The sequence below is a fragment of the Ambystoma mexicanum genome, chromosome 6p, assembly GCF_040938575.1.
Source record: "Ambystoma mexicanum isolate Mex_15411 chromosome 6p, UKY_AmexF1_1, whole genome shotgun sequence".
In the NCBI taxonomy this organism is placed as follows: Eukaryota; Metazoa; Chordata; class Amphibia; order Caudata; family Ambystomatidae; genus Ambystoma; species Ambystoma mexicanum.
In genome coordinates, this window is record NC_090935.1 from 1311514104 (window position 1) to 1311536266 (window position 22163).

Sequence of the window (22163 nt, forward strand, 5' to 3'; positions counted from 1 at the left end):
TGGTATCAGATTTTATAACATCCTCTGGCAAGAGAGGTCACAACATATGTTATGGTATTGACTTGTATACCATGCTCTTGCAAGAGACGTCACAACATATGTTATGGTACTGGATTTTATACCATGCTCTGGCAAGAGACCTCACAACATATGTTATGATACTGGATTTTATACCATGCCCAGCTCTGGCAAGAGACCTCACAACATATGTTATGGTGTTGGATTTTATACCATGCTCTGGCAAGAGACCTCACAACATATGTTATGATACTGGATTTTATACCATGGACTGGCAAGAGAACTCACAACATATGTTATGATACTGGATTTTATACCATTCTCTGGCAAGAGACCTCACAACATATGTTGTGGTATTGGATTTTATACCATGCTCTGTCAAGAGACCTCACAACATATGTTATGATACTGGATTTCATACCATGCTCTAGCAAGAGACCTCAAGACATATGTTATGATACTGGATTTTATACCATGCTCTGGCAAGAGACCTCACAACATATGTTATGATACTGGATTTTATACCATGCTCTGGCAAGAGACCTCACAACATATGTTATGGTATTGGATTTTATACCATGCTCTGTCAAGAGACCTCACAACATATGTTATGATACTGGATTTCATACCATGCTATAGCAAGAGACCTCAAGACATATGTTATGATACTGGATTTCATACCATGCTGTGGCAATAGACCTCACAACATATGTTATGATACTGGATTGTTTACCTTGCTCTGGCATTTGTATACCATGCTCTGGCAAGAGACCTCACAACATATTTTATGGTATTGGATTTCCTACCATGCTCTGGCAAGAGACCTCACAACATATTTTATGGTATTGGATTTCATACCATGCTCTGGCAAGAGACCTCACAACATATGTTATGGTACTGGATTCTATACCCTGCTTTGGCAAGAAACCTCACGGCATATGTTATGATGATGGATTTTATGCCATGCTCTGGCAAGAGACCTCACAACATATGTTTTGGTATTGGATTTTATACCACGCTCGGGCAAGAGACCGCACAACATATTTTATGGTATTGGATTTCCTACCATGCTCTGGCAAGAGACCTCACAACATATGTTATGGCACTGGATTTTGTACCATGCTCTGGCAAGAGACCTCACAACATATGTTATGGTATTTGATTTTATACCATGCTCTGGCAAGAGACATGGCAACTTATGTTATGATATTGGATTTTATACCACACTCTGGCAAGGGTCTTGGCAACCTATGTTATTATATTTGATTGTATGCCATGCTCTGGAAAGGGACCTGGCAACTTATGTTATGACATTTGACTTTATGTGCTCTGGCAACGGACTTTGTAACATATGTTATGGTATTGGATTCTATATACCATGCTTGGGCAAGAGACCTCACAATATATGTTATTATACTGGATTTTATACCATGCTCTGGCAAGAGACCTCACAATATATGTTATGGTATTGGATTTTATACCATGCTCTGGGAAGAGACCTCACAACGTATGTTATGATACTGGATTTCCTACCATGCTCTGGCAAGAGACGTCACAACATATGTTATGGTATTGAATTTTATACCATGCTTTGGCAAGAGACCTCACAACATATGTTACGGTACTGGATTTTATACCATGCTATGGCAAGAGACCTCGCAACATATGTTATGATACTAGATTTTATACCATGCTCTGGCAAGAGACCTCACAACATATGTTATGATACTGGATTTTATACTGGATTTTATACCATGCTCTGGCAAGAGACCTCACAAGATATGTTACGGTACTGGATTTTATACCATGCTATGGCAAGAGACCTCACAACATATGTTATGATACTGGATTTTATACCATGCTCTGGCAAGAGACCTCACAACATATGTTATGATACTGGATTTTATACTGGATTTTATACCATGCTCTGGCAAGAGACCTCACAAGATATGTTACGGTACTGGATTTTATACCATGCTATGGCAAGAGACCTCACAACATATGTTATGATACTGGATTTTATACCATGCTCTGGCAAGAGACCTCACAACATATGTTATGATACTGGATTTTATACTGGATTTTATAACATGCTCTGGCAAGAGACCTCACAAGATATGTTACGGTACTGGATTTTATACCATGCTATGGCAAGAGACCTCACAACATATGTTATGATACTGGATTTTATACCATGCTCTGGCAAGAGACCTCACAACATATGTTATGGTACTTGATTTCATACCATGCACTCTTCATGTGGGTCAGTTTCTAGCTCGTTTGTATTGGGTGCACAGAGACATGTATGTCCGATGAAGATCCCCAGGTTCCCATGGCGCTATGATATATTGGCGGAGGCTGCGGTATTTAAGATGTTTGAATATGTGTACTTTTCTGGTGTTTGTCTGTCGGGAGGGGTGTTCAATTGCCACGTCTAGGTGTCTTCATTGGTATGTGTGTGGGAATGGGGAATGGGAGCATGCTAGCACATAGCGTATTCAGAGACCTTGATGGGCAGGTTAGTTAGGGGAACAGACAGTACTGCAAATAGTAAATGCATGACAAAAGGTACACAGTTCCTCACAAAGTGTTTATAATTATTAGCAACACATGGAAAATAATGTACATGTCAAGGCAACATGGTGTCCTTTCTGTGCTCTTACCACTGGGTGCTTGCAGTCAGGTTCCATACTACTCTCTCCCATTGGCACCGGCACACCCTCCCTCTTTCATCTCACTCTCACACAAACTTTCTCTCTCTCTCTTTTGCTCTGTTATCTCTCTCTCTCTTTCTCTTTGCTCTCTCGCTCTCACTTTCTATCTGTTTTCTCTCTTTGTCTCTTTTGCTGATTTCCTGGCTGACTCTGAAACTGCACTGGTTACCTGGCCACCCTCTGATCTCAGGCCCAGGTCCCCTCCCCCTCCAGTCCCACTCCTGCACTGCCTTCCTGGCAACCTCCGCACTTGGTGACTGTTTTCTGTATCCCTACGGTCCCACTTCCAGCACTTGACACCCGACGTCTGCACTTACCCGTTCACTTGCCACCTGCTGGCCGTACTTTTACTTATTGTTTATTTATTGTCTTATCCCATGTACTGCACTGTCCTCTCCCCCTCCCCCCGCATTTCTCCTCCTCCCCCTTCCCATGCACTTGCGCAATCTGAATGACACCTGGCCTAGTAGGATCATTGTCTGTCTTCCCTCTGTTCCCCCTCCCTTGCCTCGTTGTGCCTTGAAACACTTGTGTATAGCCGCGTTATAAATGCCATATCATATCATATCATCATATCATACTAAGGTTTATGGGAGGCAATAACCTTTGTTCAGAGAAAGGGCTATGTGACAAATCAACTTCTGGGGCACCAGTGGTCTAGTGATGAATATCGGTTTCTAAACTATCAACCCGACACCTCTAGTACACCTGAAGGGATCCAAACAGATTGGAAACACAAGCAGATTATAAATCTCCTTGTCCAATTTTGGTAACTTGGATGGAACGGTAGGCTTATCTCCGCAAGGTCGTGGATCGTTGGTAGTTGCAACACAGCAAAAATACGATGATTATTCAATGATAAAAGGGACTGTCCAGTCAAGGTTGTATACAAATATCTACTCTATTATTATTCAACAGACAGTTCTAGCACACTACAAAATACATCCCACCCTGTAAAGGAATGCACAGGACAGACAGTTTCAAGAAGGAAAAGGGATGGACTCTGAATACTGACAGGAGGGTAGTCGGTAAAGTAATTAATCGCAATAGTTCAAGGATCCTTGGTATCAGTACAGCGGGTGCAATGGGATGCAAAATGTCACTAGGGGCCTTCGGAGAAGGACCAGGGGACTGAACCACAATGCACCTTGTGCCAGTAGAGGTTCTTGGTGCTCGACAGTGTAGAGTCAGTTTCAGGGAGATTTGCAGCTTCTTTGAGAGAGTTCAAGACTGGAGACAGCTGCAGGTATCAGGTGGCAGGCAGTTTGGTGAGTGAGGCTGGACGGGCGGCTGCAGGTTGGCCAACGCTTGAAAAATGTTCTTTGAGGTGAACGCTGGTTGATGCTTGTTGATGCACTCCTCCTAGCTTCTTCACTGGGCTTGTGTCATCCTTTAAGGTGGACGGGCCAAAGCTCAGGAGATTGTTGCAGGCAACGGCCCTGTCCTTGGTTTGGTTCAGAGACTCTCTGGCACTTCCCACCTGGGAAGCTTGATTGCAGAGCCTAGCAGGGGATGCTGTGTGCTGGCTGGGTACTGGTTCTAGAGCTGCTGCAGGGTCCTCTGGATTCAGTATCTCCCTCTGTTCCTTGGGAGATGTTTAGGGGAGGAATTTTGCTTCCTTCTTTGGAAAACCTGGCCATCCTTCAGTTTTGGAATCTGTAAGGCAGACTGTACTTTTAGCCAGTGAAGGAAGGCCAGGTGAGTTCTTCTTGTTACCCCTTGCAAAGTCTTTAGATGATTTACCAAAAGAGGTGCTCGACTGTCTATTAAAGCCAAATGGGCTCCAGTGCTTGGTGTAGACTAAGCCTACCTTAATGAACCAATCCTGGGTACCCACTAACAATCTCCTGTATGTGTAAGGTCACAACCAGAGTGCTTTGCAAGAGAAATGCTAAAGGGGTGAAAACATGTAATACTAAGTCCCACCCATCTTCCTGCCTGTTGTGGATCAAAGGGTCTCTCTGGTTAATTGAGTTCTCTGTGGTTCCTGATTAAAGCGGCAGGTCTCCCTTGAAGCAGTTTCGAGACCAGACTTTTGAGTGCAGCCAAACCACATAATCATACCTTCTGAATGGGGTTCCCTGCGGGGATGACTACTGTAAATACATAGTCCCAGACATAACAGGTCACTGCCCTTGATACTGAGAGGTGAGAGCTGGCTTCAGGTTGCTGCAGTACATATGAAAGGCTGTTGTGGTTTCCTGTCTCTTTTGTTAAACTCTGCAGCCAGGCCCCATTTTTGGGCCTGTTTGAAGTATACTATATTAGTATGTTAATTATTTTAACTGCTGCCACTAACAGCAGAGGGTAAACAAATGGACAGGGCGGATCCATGGAGCCTTTGATAGTTAATTAGGCTGGCTATGGCAGAAGGGAGGTTTTGGCCCTACGCCTTCCTAAATGCATCATGTACTCTACCTGTCAGATCCCAACTAAATATGACATGGAGGACTGCGCCTGTAGGCTGTGTCTTCCCAGAGTACACAGGTCTATGTGTATGTCGTGTGGTGAGCATAGGAAAATGTGTGCGGATTAGCCCCACACATTTTCCAGTGGTTAATTTACCATCATTCAATTTCATATTAAATTTCAAAAAAGCCCAGGTGAGCACACACCCACTATGCAGATGGTGGAATTACTCACAGGCTGCTTGTGATATGAACATCGAATGCACCTATTCACCTTGCTCATAGGCTGTGCTCAGTGGCCAGCTGGTACTTTTGTCAATTGGGGAAATGCTTGTCGGGGCAACAAAGGAAATTTGTTAAGTGGGTGGGGCCGGGTGTCTGAATCCCTGGTCACTTCTCCCAGAACTCTACCACAGTTTCTCTCACAAGCCTCAAGTACTCTCACACAGTGCACACAGCCACAGGCCAAAATGACAAGCACCTTTTTCTGTTAATTTTTGGGGGGAGGATAGGGGACTGCCGGTTTATTTTCTTGCCTTGGGGGCCAGGGTGGCTCTTGCCACCCCTGACAACTTGAGAAGTCATTTGTTTTTATTCCACGCCTCCTGGCGCCCCCTCCTTGGCATCCATGTTCACGCGCAGCCCCGCTGTTCATTTTTGCAGTGCACCGCAGGAGCCAGCTCAACGGCTCTGGGAATCTGTAACCTGAAAACGACAGCGAATCTGGGTTCCATTAGGCAACACTTTTATATAAATTACATTTTCTCTGCAGTTCATGCTAAATTAGGCACGCGATTTTCATTGCAAATCCAAACAGTGCGGTGCTATATATCCACTTAATTGCTAATGATACAGCCATGGACCTTTTAATGATTGGGGTCAGACGCAGAGCTGTGGGTTTCGCATATTTCTTTGACTTTTCATGGGAGGATCTGCTGACATTTGAGGCTGTAGGCCAGGTGTTGCCCTCATTGGGCGAAATAAATGCACAGTACTGATGATGGGATGAAAGTAGAGAGCAGGGGTCTTTCATGTGTGCCTGCATTTATTAGAATTGTAGCATGTCACATTGCGATTTAAAAAAATCTCTTTAGAGCATGAGGGTGGGAGTGAGGAAGGGAAGAAAGGGGAGAGGTTGTGCCAGGGAACACTCACAGCAAGGCCCCCGGCTCTAATTCTGGGCCCCTGACTGAAGGAAGGCAAGAAAGGGGAGGTGCAGTGGGAGTCCTGGTGCATCTTTCCTAAAAGCGAAACACCTAAATTACTGGCACATTTTCTGAAAGAGACAGTAGATCCAGGCAGAAATATTCATATAGAAAGGTATAAAACTCCTGAGGAGTGTGCCGGTCCAGTAAAAATGAGGAAAACAATGCTGCTAATACCAGGTCTGGCATTTTTACCGAACCGGCTCACCTCAAGTTTGCCAGTAGGGGCAGTGAACTACCGGCAGTTACGACCTGTTGGGAGTTCAAGCCGCTCCCGGCAAAAAATGGCCCCAATCACTGGCAGACAGTCCTGTAGGACTCCATGGAACGGGAATTTACCGCCATTGCCTGCATCCGTAATATCCAGGTAAAACCAGGATATCGGACGCCGGGAACGGTAAGGCGGGTTTGCCGGTAACCCGACGGTATTACAGGCGGGTTACCGGCAAACCCATAATGACCCCCAATGACTTGGTAAAATGAGAGCACCCTTCACGTGGCTGTCACACTATCTCTATTCTGGTTGCATGGAACATGTTTGCAAGGGAAAGCCATTATGTCAGTACCTATCACTGATCCTGCTCAAGGGAGTAGGCAGCAGGAAGGCTCATGGGCGTGGAAGCATTGTGCCACTCTAGACAAAGTGCCATTGTGCCGCTTTTCTCTGAGTAATAGGAACCTGCTTCCCTGGTGTTCCCCTGCTGGTGGTGCCCAGTGCAGCGCTTTACAGATGCCGTGCCATGGAAACGCCCCAGGTAGAGATGGGTAGCAAACATTGTTCAGAGTTTGCCCCATTGCCCTGGCATACATACATAATCCAAGATGCTAATCAGACTCACTAGCGTGTAGGGATTTTACGCACACAACAAAAAAAACAGACAATTTATGAATTTTCAGATATCCTGCAGGAAATCTGAAATGCCACAACATCCAATAGTTGGCATTTCACCCAACCAGGATTTCTTTCAATGAGTCGCAAGGGCACAGCAATTGGCATCAGATGTCAGAGCAATTCACTTCGGGAGAAGGTCCTTTCCACCCCTAGAACACACTGAGGACTCTAATGCTGGAACACTGTAAGATGAAGACCAATGAATCCTTATTTCGAGAGCAGCATCATTGCTGAAGAAAATCTCACTTTGCACAGCCATGATTCTTTTTCCTTGCTGCAAATTAGCCGGTTACCAGTTTGCGAGTTTCCTTTAAAAACACACTGTAGGCCCCTCGAGGGCTTGTAGTACATAGACTGTGTGCCTGCTAAAAGCAGATTTAGCGCTCCTGAAAAAATACACCAGAGCAATCTTGCATTGATGCAATGCATTTTGCACAGATGGGACTTTTACCATGGCACCAACACGTTCCACTGCCCCAGTGCAGAGTGTCTTTCATTGTGGGGCTTGGAAGGTCAGTTTTGTCTTGTGTCATTTTCAGATGTGCCACCTGAAAACTCATCACTCATTGCTTTTAGTGTAGAAAAGGCATCCACTGAACGTGAGCACAGATGCGGCCCTGTTTTGCACCTCAACACTGCACGTATGCTAAGGTGGCTGGACTACGTATACTCTGCTCCACACCTGCTAATAGAAAGAGCGAAATGTGCAAGCGAAATGTTGCCTGTGCACATTGTAGACTTTGCCTAGCAGTTTCCAGGGCTTTGTAAGTGCAAGTCCTTATGCACCCACCGTCACCCACTCTAATATTATCAGCATACAGGTGGTGCTCATTCCTGTGCTGAAGGGACCTGTGCAATATGGAGGAAAGCATTGTGTTGAGTCTGTTTTCCCTTTCTATGGTCACGTGAGGCTGGCCACAGCTCTGGGGAGATAGAAGGGACACATAACTGGGAAGACCTATATAGGGGGAGGTGTCCTGAGGAAGCAACATGAGACGTCATGAAGAGAGCACAAATTCGGACCGAGAGAAGGCGAGGTACGTGGAGTAGGACACAGAGGGCCTGTTTTACATGTCGCAATGCCATTGAAAAACGCTTTGTAAATCAGGCCCAGAGTCTGTTAAGCAGCGACGAGGATGTGAACAACAACAACAAACAGTATGTCATGCCTGTCAAATAGAGCAGGCTGATTGGCTAGCCTTCCTGCACAGTTCTGGCTCAGGGTACACTGCCATTGATGTCTCATCCCTGAATATCCTTCTTCTCAGCCCCCACACAATGGCCCAGAGCAACTGGTGAGCAACATTTTAGGGTCAGGAGAGCAACATGTTGCTCGCGAGCTACACGTTGGGGATCACTGCGCTAAAGGCTGGAGCTTGGAGGTATATAGTTCCTGGAGTGTTTTGAGAAGGAGATTGTTCTGCAAGGCGCTGCAGACTGGAACTTAGAGGCAAAGTTCTGAGGCCCACTTGACAAAGATATAGAAAGACTAAACCCTGAATCCGAGACCTTATGTACTTAATCTAGAGACAAACAGGAGAGCACTAATGCCATGGCCAACAAACCGGCGCTCATATTTGAGTTTCCGTGTAATTCGACAGCAGGCATGCACTTTGGCGTGCACAAGTCCCTGCTGCCGAATTTTGGTAATTTGCACAGCGGAGTGCAAAAGGGAAGGGCAAAAGGTGATGTAAAAGTGGGTACGCTGCCTTTTGCACTCCCCCTTTGCACTACGCTGTGCACATTAAGTAAACGCTTCCTGCCATGTATGCATGGCAGGCAGCGTTTACAATGGGTCTCTGTGTGAAGCGCACAAAAAACACAGAGACACATACATATAATGGGACAAGACCACAGAGGCCTTTTTGAAACCTCTTAAATGAGAAGCCTTTAAAGGAATCCTAATGATCAGTACATGCCTCCATGCAGGAAGGCAATGGACAGACTTGACATCATCATAACTTTAACAACGCGGAACCAAAACAAACAAGCTCTTCATGGCCCTAAAGGACCAGAACATCCCACCGGAGGGTCAGCAGAAGAGAGTAGCAATGTGCCTAGAGGAAAAAATGGGTCCCAGCCGGGGCGTTGCTAGGTCTGGACAAGATCCGGGCTGCGCTATTGTCGGGACTCGGGGCTAGCTAGCTTTTTGGTTGTAGCCCCTGAGCTTCTATCTGGTCTATAACTAAAAGACCCGGGGCTATAGCCCCCTCAGCCCCCACAGCAACGCCTCTGGTCTTCAGTGACCATTTAATAGCATAATGGTTGGGGGTTGCCATCTTGTTATGTATTACCTCCACCCCCGGAAAGAGTCATTTATGAGTTAGTCCTTATCTTCATTGCAGACATTCTGTTTAATAAGTCTAATAATGGGGATTGTCATTAAAATGTAAATGTTCTGTGGGAATCCTTTTTTAACTCACGCTAAAATGACAAATCATGGCTATGGGTCACAGCATCTCAAGTGCCTTTTCCTGCAAAGCTATTACCTGGGCTGCGGCATGCACCACAGCTCGCAGAGCGCTCAAGTGTCCCCATGGAGTGTGTAGGGAAGTCATTCTGATCTTTGAAGCAAGACTGCGTAGCAACAGAGGTTCAAATCCCAGATCCGTGCTCAGAATTAAAAAAAAACAATAAATAAAATAAATTCAGTCTTGTTTTTTCCACTATGAATTCTGGGGCTTGTAGTTTTTTCTTTCCCATTTTCAATTTAGGAGGACAGCAAGCCCCAGAATTCCAAGAAATAACCGGGTTGTATAAGGATGTGTTGGATGGTGGTTTTGCCTTCTGTGGCAGCACCTACCACGTATTGTCACTGTGTACAGTAGCTTTCTTTCAACAGCTCCTCTGCACCACCAGGCCGAAATCGGTGTGTTGCTTCCATGTGCACCGCCCAAATTACACACCTTTACATTGTATTACCAGTCTAGCCTCTTAATAGTGGCACTCACATTCCTGTTATTTGTACAGCTCCACACAAATGTTTCACTACGGAGATAAGTTGGAAGGTTGACCTCCAGCAAATGCGTGGAGAGCAGACAGATTGCGGAATTATCTTGAGCAGAATTTCCTCTGGTGGTAATTCCTCCAACCTCAATGCATTGCTATGGGACTCCACAATGGGGAATAACACCAAGGCACACTAGTGTAGATTTACCACATTGTTAGCCAGTGGCGATGGTAAACAATATCGGAGGAATTAGCTCTGCTAATTCTGCCAAAACCGTAATGTGGTCAGGCTCCGACTGGTCTACAGGGCTATAGAGCAATGCCCGAACCAAAAACACAAAGTGCTAGTGTTGGCCAGTTTTTGTTGGTCAAAGTGTGCCACTTTTTGGGCCAATGTGGGCCAGTTTGATGAGCTACTTCACTTTGCGGCTAGTAGTTTTGTTGCTGAATAAATATTCTTTAAATTGCATAATTTGTTAGATTTTATCCAAAAAAACTCCCCCTTGGGTACTATTCAAACAGTCTGTCAAAAAAGCAATGACTAGCCATTTGGAACTGTGGGCTAGTTCTTCATTGGTGCCCGAGACAGTTGTATGCCCCAGTCTGACCCTGGATGTGGCTAATTGTGCTTTCATTGCATATGCATGCTGGCGGAATTTCCCTCCTCACAAATACTTTTCTTCCCAAATTCTCCTCAAGCTTATGGGCTCCTGCCCCCCATCCCCCACCTTATTCTACTAACACTCTGCATATATATGTTTTCTTTTCCCCATTTCTTTCAACGAAAATGCTATTTTTGCCATTACAGGATTTTGTTTGTTTCTGCAAACTTATTGGGGGAGAAATAGGTGCAGTGGCATTAAACAGCCCTCACATACACCTCCGATTCTTTCTACTCCTCACTTGCCCAGAGTAGCAGGAGCTGGACATCAGCGCCTGCTGCATCGGGACTTCTCTGTCTGCTGGTGGCATAGTAGGGGCAATGGTATACGTTGAGAGCCCCCGACTTAGAACCAAGAATCTGTGGGTTTCAAAGTTCACGCCAGATAAACAGTTCTCTGCCACTCCTGAGCAGAATTTGTTCTTTGCGGCCTTTGCCGCAAAGGTGCACTGGCCTTTTACCACCTGAACGAGAGCAGGAGAGAAGTTCATCACCCACAAAACTGAATGTGACCCCAACGCTGCCTTTCTTTAATACTTTCAATTGCTGCCTGACATCTTGCCAACCCTTACGGCCTGTACTGAAATCCTATAGCACGTTGGCAGGCACATTTTACAGATTCTTTTAAAAGCAAGTGTTCTTCATTGAACCCTTTGACAGTTGTAAGCAGTGCTTTAAGTGGGCCGGAGGTCATTATCCTGCCACGGCCGCAGTCGCAACGGAAGATGAGCCTGCCACCATGATTGAACAGGCAGCTGTGACTGACAGAAGTGCCAGCCAGGCACTGCGTCGCCCAAACTGCTTGCTTCCTGGAACTATGTTAGAATTATTTCAAAGACCTAAATACTAATAATTCCAAAGAAATAAAAGTGCCTCAATAATGTTAGCAAGTCTTGTCTTGGGATTTATTTTCATCCACCTCACAAGGATGAAAGGCTGAGTGAACCTGTCAGGATTAAAGCCTGTTACTGTCATGTCACGTACAAAATCTCTGCAGTGGATGCATTAGTCTACTGAGCTATTTGGTCAGCCTTACAGTGAATGAAGGAATTCCGATTTGGCTATCATATTGTCTGGAATAAATGTAGGTCTTCTCGGAGATCACTGACTCCATAGGTCTCGGTGCTCTCTAGAAGTACTACAAGTGTCATCTCTGTCTACGTTTCTTTGCTCAAGCTCAGCTATTAATGAGAAGACACAGCCGCCTGTGTATGCGTGTTTAAAAGGAGGGAAATCCCTTTGTGGTAAGACTTAGGGTAAATATACTTATGTATCAAAAGGTGTCGTAACAATGCAATTTGTGCGCACTTGTGTGTGCATACATACATGGCACTCAGGGGGACGATTCATTGCACAGGAAATAGGGAACTTGCGTGCCAAACTGTGTGCAAAATACCCTTTGTCAATTCATGGAATCGAATGCTTGGGTGGAGTTTGCGCAGGCTTGGCATGTCTCTGTGAGGCCGTTGAGCGCCTTGCGCAAGACACCACGCAGAGCGTGTGAGTGGCTTGCACAGAGGACTGGGAAGGGGGTCGAACTTAGAAAATGGGGAAGCACATGCAAAAAAAAGTGGGTGTTATGAGGGACGGGCCGCAGGAAGTCCATCGCACGCCCATATTTGCACCAAATGACACGTAGTCATGAAACCACGCACACAGCCTCTCAGCAGAGAAATGGCCACGCAAATCCCTTGATCACTACACCACCCGACACTACCGCACAGGATTTGCTTCGGTTTGCATGTCAGACTTAGGGGTGCGTGTATGTAACCAGGGTTCCCATTGAATTTAGGGGTGCGTGTACGCCGTGTAATGGGGTGCACAAATGGTTTACGCTCATTCACACGCTGATTTTCCAAGTTTAAACCGAGTTACGAATTTCCATACGCATGTTGTCGGAGAGCCAGCAACAGTTACGGGATATCCTGCGCATGGTCCACGAGATGCAGGCTTGCTTGCGCGGAACTCCACGCACTGTTTGAACAGTGCATGTATTTGTGCCCAGGGGAGCATGCAAAGGTAGCTGTTCCAGCTGTTTCTGTTTAGTGTGGGGGCGTGTCGGGGGCATTCCGGGCACGACTTGCGAAAAAGGGTTACTTTGTGCAGTAAATTCCATGAATACGCGAGGCGCGAATATTTTATTCTGTGCACAGACTTGCGCAGTGTTCCTCTCGGCGCGTGGCCCTTGCAGAATTTCTGCGCACATTTCCATGAATCGGCCCGTTAATGTCTAATTATCTCCAGTAGTCTTTAGCAACAAAAACAACTTTTATTTCAAAAGTGGGTGTATATATCACCTACAAATCATTTTTATTTAACCATATCATGCAATGTTTTTGTTATGGCCTAATTTTCTTACATTTGTTTTTAAGCACATTCTGCTACGGGCAAGCACATTATATAAAATCACATAGGTATGTGGTGTCGAAACACAAAACAAAAACTGATACAGTGTCGACATTAATTACCTGTGTATAAACAACATACTCAATATGAACGAAATGGGACCATATGAAAAGTACAATTATAGAAATATTGGTAAACCACGTACTCAACATGTGCACAGTAAGACCATGTGAAAAACACATACAATTTCAAAAGTATTGTGCAAAAAACGCTCAGTGTAAATAAGGCCTCGAAGCTCTGAATGTGTGTCTATCCTGGGTGACCCTTTAGGCCTGGACTTCTAGTGGGAGATGGCGCCTATGTCAATGGGTGGTGGGTTCAAGCCCATTTATTCATGGCTTCCCAAAGAGAGATAGTACTGACTTCTGGGGACTCTATAAAGTTGAAGCCTAATAGAACTTAAGTACTCCATTCCCAGTCATTCATTCATGAACAGTCAAGGGACCCTTTCAACCACCTGTGCATGCAACAGCAGCCTACAAAAGCTATCTCTCAGCCAATGCCCTTGACCTTACAATGTCATTTGTCGCTGGTATCTCAGCTAGCGGCCATTATTCCAGTGACACTTCTCGCCTGGCTCTGCTCTGTCTCCGTGTTCCGTCCCTGCTGCTGCATTCAGCCAAGTTAATCTCGTACCTTGCAAGTTCTTGCCTGTCAGACCGGTGTTTCTTTACCGACTGAGTTTAACTGCCAGACTAGCCATCTTGAGAAATCTGTGAGGGGCCTGTGCCCACTCCTATGCTATCCACCCAAATGGCCTTCTGATGCAACTCAATATTATTATAATAACTAGCTGTCCCCGGCCACGCGATGCTGTGGCTCAGTCTGGTTAAATGGAAAAGAAAGAAAAGAGATAGTGCACATGTTTAATGTTTAATTTCACAATGCTTGTCGGTATACAATATTTTTTGTTGTTCCATTGTCTGTGCAGATATAGAGTTTGTCTGGTTTGCCGGATGTAGAACACGCAACATATAATTGTCTATGTGAGAAGCAATCCTTGTCTAGATCTAAACCGCACAATTGTAAAGATTGGCCTTGAGCTTTGTTGATGGTGATTGCAAACTCAAGTTGGCATGAATTGAGCTGTTACGATTTCTGCGCCGAATTTAATGGCTCTGGCGGTTCTTCAAGTTGAGGCAGTTTAATTTTCCCGGCGGCGCAACACATTCCTATCGTTTCTCCATTACATTTCAGAGCCTTGCAATAAGGGCAAACTTCAGTCATAGTGCGGATAAGAACATGCTGGCTCAAACTATAATCATCAACTGGGTTGTACCGAAATGCAAGATGATTGTAATCGCGTGATTGCTGAGCACGTAGTCGTGTTTGACGCTGATCTGCTGTTTCTAGTTGGCATCTTTCAGCCACTCACAGCCTGTCGCGTACATTCTGTTGAGAACGAAGCAGATCTGAAGCTGCAGAACGCGATCACTGTGCTCGCAACCGTGCATCCTGAAGTCTGGCTGCACGTCGCTCTGCTGCTTCCTCGGCACCTATTTGAACCATTCTAAATCGGAAACATTGAAATGAAATCGTAAAATATTTAGTATAGTGTTTGTTGCTTTTAGGTCCACCAGATGGCGCTGTTTTTCCAAAAAAGCATGAAAATATTTAATATAGCGTGTGTTGCTTTTGCGTCCAACCGATGGCTCTGTTTTTCGGAAAAAGCATGTTTTTACCTGTCACAGGTGTGACATCTATGTATGTTAGGTATATAAAAACATGCGCATATTTGAATGCAATGTTGTGTCAAAATTTCAAAGCAATCGGTGAAGAACTTTCAGAGATTTAAGATTTTGAACAAACGAACATTTATATTTTTATTTATATAGATATTATTATATAATCTTTTTTTATAACACACTTATTACCAAAAAGGTTTCTAAGTGCAGTCCTGGGATTTGAACCTGTGTTGCTCTGTGTCGTTTTTGCTTCCAAGACAATCTCATTGCCCTGAGCTATCCCCCTGGCCCTTCCCGATACCTCTTGGGCAAGGGCTTGGAAGCTGAAACAGTCACTGCCCACTTATGTCAATTCCTGCGCTGCATAGGTGGGTCAACAATGACACCTGAAGTGAGTAAATGGAGTCAGAGCTATAACATTTTTCATCATAAGAGTTGGAGGAGGTCATGCTATTGGGCCGCAGAGAGGAATGGTGGCTGGGTTAACTTAGGAACCGCATTAGAATATAGATTTTGTGGTGATGCTAATGGCTACTTGGTGCTACTGTACCACCCGGATCACTGAAGTCCACTCATATAAACGGTTCTCAGAAATACACAGTATGGTACTTACAAAGTGAGGGTAAAGCCGAGGCCCATGGCCATCTATGTGTAATGAGATGGAAGGTATTAGACTAGGGTTCACAAATTACCCCAAGTAATTGTGACACAGGCTCCAGCCCTTTGCTTTCCTACCTCCATCATTTGCATTCTGAGGGGTAGTAGTGTTGGTTCAGTTCAATGGAATAATTTACAATGAAGTCAAATTAAAGTAAATGCAAGTCCACGACTGACATCGGGGGTCCAGAGTGACCTAGTGTCACCTGATAACCTTACGAATGAACTCACAGAACAGTCCCAGTGGTACGAATCTGCATTCAACTCTGCATTTCTAGAATTTTGTCAATGGAGTTTGATTTAATAGGAGCCTTGGTCACTGTCAGGGCCATTTTCAGAAGGCCTGAGCGCCATCCTTGGTGGGTTGATCGTTAGCACACCCGGCCGACTTTTCCCTAATCCCTGGCCTCTGTTGAAAGAGATCAGATTATCCGTAGAAGGCACTTGGAGCCGCTATTGTCCACATGCATGTTGGGGACTCTGCAGATACTACAACTCTCAAGTTATTCAGGTGTTGCATTTCCGGGACCTTGCAGGCATTTTAATGCCCGGACATGCACAGGACCATTGAGTAGCCGTGGCAGGATGCACCTTCTTAAAACACCCAAGATCCCTAAATGGATTGTAAGCAGAATGTTATACAGTGCTGGTTACCACTGTCGTGATCTCCCATGGCCAAGGCTTTTCCACAGGTTGCCGAACGGCTTTCCCCGGCACTATTCCCCATGTCGACGGAATCACGGCGGGGCTGCTATTAGTATATATATACATACAGTCAAGGCCAGCATTCTTTGAATCCAGTGTCCACTCACTTATGAAGTACATAGGATTTTTAATTGAGAATATTATTCACTAGCAAAAAGTCCCCGTACACCCCACGGGTTCTGTAGACAGACATGATAACACTCTCAATTGTTGAAAATCAATGATCTTGTAGGTTGCTGTTCCGAGTCGCTTATCGTTTGATGTCCTCTGCCTTCTGAAGTAAACTGCACTGAGAATGGGTGCATGTGGCTGGCTGACATACCCCGGAGCAGACGTGGAGGGGAGGCAAGACCTGGCGGGCTTCAGCTCACTGGGCCCTTCTGCGTGCTCTCCCCACCTGTTACCTCACCCTGGTGCGGTGCATTGCAGGGCAAATATCACAGAAACAGTGCATCCTATGGCCTGAAAGTTTTTCCTTTGAGTTGTGTTTTTCACATGGAGATGCTTAAAATGTGCTTTGTCCGGCCCTTCTATGGCCACATTGATGTTTCGCCGATTTCAGGCAACCGTCTCATGTGTGAAGGGGCTGAACTCCAGATACAGGTGCAGGGTGTCCAAATGTCATGTAGCCAGTAATGTCCAGAGGGTCCTAACAGGTAACTATGCACAATATGGTGCAGATTGGTGGAACAGTGTGAAGTTATATAAGGAACCAAATAACAGATTTTCAGCTTTATATACATACAAACAAAAAGTACCCGTTCTCCGCAAGGGTTCTGTAGACAGACATGATAACACTGAAAATCAATGATCCTGTAGGTCGCTGCTCTGAGTAGCTTATCGCTTCATGTGCTGTGCACCCTGAAGTAATCTGCACTGAGAATGGGCATGTGTGGCTGGCTGACATACCCCGGAGCAGACGGGGAGGGGAGGGGAGAATTGGTGTGCTGCAGCATAGTGGTACTTTCTGTGCGTTCTCCCCATCTGTCATTTCATCCTGGCACGGTGCAGTGCGTTGCGGTGCAAATATCTCTAAACGGTGCGTCCTAGGGTCCCATTGTTCCTTTGAGTTTTGTTCCTTATGTCGAGACGCTTAAAATGAGCTTTGTCCGGTCCTTCAAAGACCACATTGCTGTTTCACCGATTTCAGGCAACTGTCTCATGTGTGAAGGGGTTGAAATCTGGGGGAAAGGGTGGGGTGTCCAAATGTCATGTAGCCAGTAATGTCCAGAGGGTCCTAATAAGTAACAATGCACAATGTGGTGCAGATTGGTGGAACGGTGTGAAATTGCATAAAGAGCAAGCAAACAGATTTCCCGCGTTATATATAGAGAGATAGAGAGTAGGTGAATGGACAAAGCGAGTCGCCATCATGAATTCTCGCTTCCACAGACAGAGATAGAAATCTGCGCCCACATGTGCATTTGAAGGAACAAGTGGCAGGCATATATATATTTTCAGTCGTGCCACTTTAACATTTTCACCCAGACACGCCAGTTAAATCCCCACCTCCCATGCCTAACGCTTGGCACACGGACTTTCCCTTGACACCGCCTGGCAGATGCTGGTAGTGGGAGTGGAGCAGTGCTTGAATATCAGCCCAGCCCTTGGAGGCTGAGAGGCATTACCGCCTCCCTGCGGTGCCTTGGGGACGGCTGCCAGTCGACAGGCGGCCTCATTAGGCGCTGAACTCTGCCATGAAGCCCATTTAGACGCTGACGCGTGTAGCTTGCTCTTATCTCAGGCGAGCCGAGACAGATGCCACAATCCAGGAGTCCTTGCCACTGGGGCCATGTTCCTGGGCCACCGTGGCGATCAGGAGTGGGTCCTTAATTGGTGAGCGCGTTCCAAGATCAACTTCCCACAGGGTGTCTCTCGGAGCGCCCACCACCCCTGGGCAAGTGAACAAGACTGTGCACAGACCACGAGCAGCAGATGTCGTCAGGTCCCTGCTTCACGAATCTGGTCTGCTCTTCAGCCTGGAAATTCAAGAAAAAGCACCATGACAATGCCCCAAATGACCTTTTCTTTTGGGCACGTGGGTGATTCGCAAATGACAAAAATATCCTGTTGTTCGAAGCATGTTATACTGCTCCTAAAGTATTCAGCTCATAAATGATTCGGTTGTACGAGGGGCGTAGCCAGGATTGTCTAACAAGTGGGGCCTGAAGGTAATGTAGTTGGGTCCACCATAACGACACTGACCTCTGTAAATGCCCTCACAGCGCTGCCGAGTGGGCATTTACATATTTTGTGGGGGCCTTGCCCGCTCAGGCCCTAACCTGTCGGTCTTCACAAAGACATCCTGTGCAATTTACTGCTGACGGAAAGTCAGTGTAAATCCAACTTATTCCTTAAATTGCTCATCTGACAAGTAAGATGGAGTAACCTGCTCCATGCCAGATAGGAAAAATAAAATTGTACAAAAAGCACTTACAAAACAAATCTTTTCAAATGTGTTTTCGCTCACTCCAAAATATGCTGACATCTCCAAACCCATCTTATTAAACGCAAGCAACACATGTATTTACACTTTCATACCTCAGACCGAGAACCCAGCAGTGTGCCTTTTTTGTATCTTTTCAGCCCTCAAATTACAGTAGTAACTGACCAGGATTAACTCCCAAAAGGGTGAGCAACCCTGTCTCACCACTGGTGATATAATCCCATGGCTGTCGATAGACCACAGCCACTTGGTTCTTCTCAGGAATGGACCTTAAGCGAAAAGAAAGACCACTAGTGCCCCTTTCCCCATGAAATGGTCTGTTCCATTATCCTGTTCTTACCCGAACCCCTGAGATATTCGGTGAATGGTGGGGCATCAGCACTCGGCCTGAACTTAGCCACCAGGAACGCAGCCATCAGTAGAGAATGGAAACCTAAGCGACTTTCTTCTAGTGAGAATTTGTCTCCAGGGCCTGGTTGGCCCAGCAAGATATTTCAGCCACAACCAGTCTTGTCAGGCAGCAATGCATTCCTTGTTCAAGTTCAACCAGGAAGTCCCCACACCTGGACAGGAAGAGCGAATGGTTATTAGCAGCAGCTGCACGCCGTCATTTGCCACATGTGTCCCTGCATTCTGAAAGACCTTTAAAGCATTCTTCAGAGTTGACTAGAGTGGACGCATGAGGAGGAAAGGATGCTTCGCCCGGACGGCCCACTTCACGTAGTATTTCGATGGACCCCTGCCATTCGTCGTCCAACGTATCACAAACCAGTTTTTCCGGCCAATTTAACAATTCTTCATCACTCTCTCGACTGTCCCGCCACCATTCCCCAGGAGTACAGAGCATCACGTTCTTGTGCAGTTTGTTTATGATAAGGATGTGGTGCATTCATTGAACACATCCATGTGCATTGATGTCAAAGGTCTTGGGTTAGAAGCTGGGGTAAAACTCCTCATGTGCAGATACTTGAGGTGTGGAACTGCTCCTCCAGGGATATGAGTCAGTTCACAGTCATTAAGTACGCATGTTTGCCTGCGCTGAGTTTTTTAGGTTCTATGCCATTATCTCGACTATGATAGGCCGCACGAAAAAAAGACCAATTTATTTCGGCCGATTTTGGGCAGCCTTTAAAATTCGAAATACTTGAATTCCTCCCTCTTCGCCCTTTGAAATCGGGGGTTTTCACCAGCGAACCCTGCTTCAACCTCTCCCCCAGCTCAGCCCTGCCTCATAGTCAAACACACCTTTTACCCAGCACCACCAAACATACAAAAACACTCAAAGACACACACACATCCAGACACACTCCTTCCCCCAAACCCCCTCCCCACCACAAACACAGTCCCCTTTCAGACACACACGCACGCACGCCAACACACACTTAGCTGTAGCCGTCTTCCCTGCCCATCTCGGTCTCTCTGTCAGCCCCTTGGCGCACTCATGTGCGGCAGGGGCGTGACAGTTAAGATTTAGAAAGACCGCTCTGAGCGGTCTCAGAGCGGTCTTTCTAAATCGGCTTTCATAAAAAGGTCTTTTGACCTAGAATGTTTTTTTTTAAGCACTGTAACGCCCCATGACAGGTGGCCGGCAGGATATGGCTGCTACCCTCTCATTTTCCAGCGCAGCCCATGGAATGGCGTCTATGGGGCAGGCTTGAGTGTGTGTGTGCTGGCAAGGATGAAGGGAAGACTCCTTTAACTGGGGTGCTTTCTTCTACAAACATCAATCAAATTCATGTTTCGTGTAAATAATAATGCGTTTGTTACATAGAACTTTCCCCAAAGCGCTGCGTATAAAACATTTTTAGATACGAATATCGTTACCCACAGAAGTTGATACTCATTTAACGCCTTTAGTAGGACGAAAGGGTCATTTTTGCCCTGCTGGGATTCTAACGTGCAACTGCAGATGATACAGAGCTCAAGAGTAAGCACCCAACCAGCTGAGCTATCCTCCTGTGGGGCAGCTTCATGCGTGAATGAATGATGCTTCGTCTTAACTTGGGTGTAGGGAAGACTGACCCTTGAGATGGGTATTTCTGTCACTTGTTACCCTGTGGTGTGTAGGGATGCAAGGGGGGATAATCACGGTGTATGATCAGTTTGTCTCAATGTGTGGGACACTTATCCATTGGGTTCCTTGTTGTGGGGTCCAAGTTACATTAAAGAGCGTATAAGGTAGACTAGGTTTTACAATTGGTAGATATGGTGTGACACATCTTATAAATATGATTAAACGCTTTATAATTATGATACAACTGATACAACAAATTCTCTCCTTTTATTTTATTTTTCTTGTCTGTTAATCTTCACCTTTCTCCCCTTTCGTCTTTGCTTTTGACTTATCAATTGGGTGTGGGTCTTTGACCCCCCCCCCGTGTGTATGTTGTTTGTTCTTTGCATATATGGTGCAATGACATATCAATATGTTATTGCTATGTGTTTTTCAAATGTTGGATCAATCGCTGGAAAATGTTAAATGATTGGCATGCAACACTGATGTCACATGATTTGTTTTGACTTGGTGTTCTTTCCACCTCCCTCCACCCCCGAATACTGTGTACAAATAAAATGTCTTTGTTTTTTGGATGTCACATGATATACAAAAGCACAGCCTCAGAAGAAGAGCAGAAGCGCGAAACACGTGTCAGGCTGACTCAGAATCCAACTCAATATATGGGATTGAGCAATAAGCTAGACTTTGGACATATGCGCAGTGTGAATGTATCATCGTTCATGTAGGTTACTTAACATTGATGGTTTGAGCAGTACACCCCGCAAATCGGTACTCTCACATGCTGCAACTTGTCCTTATATACAAGTACACCCAATTTGATTTATTACCCAACTGTATAAGCGCTTGGGTTTCCAGTCTTTCTTCTGCTCACCTTGGTTGCCTCATGTGCATTTAGCCTGTAGAAATTAGCTGCGGTCAGCCTATCTCCCACTTCTCCAATCACTGTGGCCGCCCAGGTACTTCTGGTATGGAAGGTATACCTAATCATTCACCACCCTGGTGCTGTAGAGGGCAGCAGCACCCACTCACAGGCCTAGGAGACTTGCATGCCAACCATAGATCTGCCACCCACTGCGGGTTCCATCCCCTTTCATTGGGTCTCTCGGAGAGATTCCCAAATTCCTTTTGCTTTTTCACTTTTCTTTTTATTGACATTATGACTTTTACCTTTAACTAGCCCAGTGGGGAACTCATGCAGCTTATTTTCATAGCCCTGAAATCCGCAGGAGGTCACACTAATATGAAACAAGGGATGTGTCCTGTACCCATGTGATTCAAAGGGCCAACGGCAATACTCAACGGCCTTCTTGAAGATAGATTTGAAAAGGTGCATCACACAAGAGGAAGTGGGCAGTTAGCGCTTATGCCAGTTTATCCCACTTGTCTCCCCTCTCCCCACC